Here is a 2,312-nt window from a genome sequence, read left to right as displayed (position 1 = left end):
ATGCCTGCAGCTTTAAGGCCTTTGCTGGTCACACGTAATCCAGAAGTGGTATGCTGACATACAAAGGACCTTTGCTCCCTTCTTGATTTTCAAATGATTGGGATTTTTTTTTTTTTTTGGTGGGGGGCGGGTGTACATAAATCTTATGAGGTTCGTATGGGATTCATATAAGTTTATGTATAGATGGGTGTACATAAATTATTATGTATGTAAATTTATATATATATATATATATATATATGTATGTATATATATATATATATATATTTATGTGTAATAAGAAATTCATATATGGATCTATATAAATATTACGCAGTGAATATATATATATATATATATATACATATATATATATATATATATATATTATATTATATAATATATATAATATTCATATATTATATATATAAACTATATTTATTGTATTGATACAATTATAGCTGTGTGCATATACAGAATATGCATATATATATATATATATATATGTATGGAACTGGGCGGGGCACATTGCCAGGATGACAGACAACCGATGGACATCACGAACAACCTTCTGGACACCCCGAGGATACACAAGAAACCGAGGAAGACAAAAAAACCCGCTGGCGAGATGACTTAGACCAACATAAGCTACAGTGGCACAGAAGTAGCTTGCGATAGAAGTCTGTGGAGGAACCTGGAGAAGGCCTACATCTAACAAAGGACTTTTGAAGGCTGAAATGATGAATGATGATGATGATGTGTATATATATATATATATATATATATATATATACAGTACATATATAATATATATAAATATATTGCATCATTTGAACAGAATTAAAACTATATTTTTCTGGAACACTAATCAAAATCAAAATAATTGCATCTACATCTCATGAAAAAAAAAAAACGTACGAATACACAACAGTTCAAATTCTAATAGAAACAAACTTAATGAACAAAAACCAGACAGGTTCCAAGTTAAATTTCTATTTCTGAAAATGGATGATGTTATATAATTATATCTCTAAATTTAATCACTGTATATACGGCAAAAAAAATTTCACAATATATCTGGTTATAAGAATAAGGAAATAAAGATCCGGATGTTAATAGTAAAATATCAGGGATGAAATCAATTTTGAATACTAAATAAGTATAAAGAACCAAAAATCTGCAATTGCAAATTATTATTATTATCATTATTATTATTATTATTATTATTATTATTAATACTTGCTAATCTACAACCCTATTTGGAAAAGCAGGACGCTATAAGTCCAGGAGCTCCAAAAGGGAAAATAGCCCAGCGAGGAAAGGGAAACAAGGAAAAATAAAATATTTTAAGACCAGTTATAACATAAAATAAATATCTCCTAAATAAACTATAAAACTTTTAACAAAACAAGAGAAAGAGAAATAAGATAGAATTGTGCTCCCGAGTATACCCTCAAGCAAAAAGAACTCTACGCGCAAGACAGTGGAAGACCATGGTACAGAGGCTATGACACCACCCAAGACTAAAGAACAATGGTTTGATTTTGGGAGTGTCCTTTTCCTAGAAGAGCTGCTTACCATAGCTGAAGATTCTCCTCTACCCTTACCAAGATGATAGTACCCACTGAACAATTACAGTGCAGAAGTTAATCCCTTGAACTAAGAAAACGAAACTGTTTGGTAATCTCTAGTGTTACCAGGTGTATGAGGACAGAAGGGAATGTGGAAAGAATAGGCCAGACTATTTGGGTGTATGTGTAGGGAAAGGAAAAATGAGTCGCAACCAGAGAGAGGGTTCCAATGTCTGGACAGTCAAATGACCCAATGATTTTATCTCTTCTACATACCAGATCTAAAGATGAAAATGTCGAACGGTAGATTCGAAGAGATAAAACCTAAAACGAATAGGCCAGACTATTTAGTGCATGTGTAGGGAAAGGGGAAATGAATCGTAACCAGGGGAGAGGGTTCCAATGTCTGGACAGTCAAATGACCCAATGATTTTATCTCTTCTACATACCAGATCCAAAGGTTGAAAATGTCGAACAGCAGAACCGAAGAGATAAAACCTAAAACGAAAAGGCCAGACTATTTGGTGTTTGTGTATGGAAAGGAAAAGTGAGTCGTAACCAGGGAGCGGGTTCCAATGTCTGGACAGTCAAAGGACCCAAATAATTATATACATTTCTACATACCAGATCGAAAAGTGACGAACAGCAGATTCGAAGAGATAAAACATAACACAAAAAGGCCAGAATATTTGGTATATGTGTAGGGATAGGGAAAAATGAGTCGTAACCAAGGAGAGGTTCCAATGTCTGACTAGTTAAAGG

At 33.1% G+C, this 2,312-nt stretch overlaps 1 protein-coding gene across 3 annotated transcripts in view; it reads right to left on the bottom strand.

The window, feature by feature from the left end:
- ATP8B (ATPase phospholipid transporting 8B) overlaps positions 1-2,312 on the bottom strand; it is a 753,209-nt gene that overhangs the window by 581,173 nt on the left and 169,724 nt on the right. The window lies entirely within an intron of this gene.

This window comes from Palaemon carinicauda, chromosome 18 (genome assembly GCF_036898095.1).
Source record: "Palaemon carinicauda isolate YSFRI2023 chromosome 18, ASM3689809v2, whole genome shotgun sequence".
Classification (NCBI taxonomy): Eukaryota; Metazoa; Arthropoda; class Malacostraca; order Decapoda; family Palaemonidae; genus Palaemon; species Palaemon carinicauda.
The sequence above is the reverse complement of the archived record's forward strand: the minus strand, read 5'-3'. Positions and strand labels throughout refer to the sequence as shown.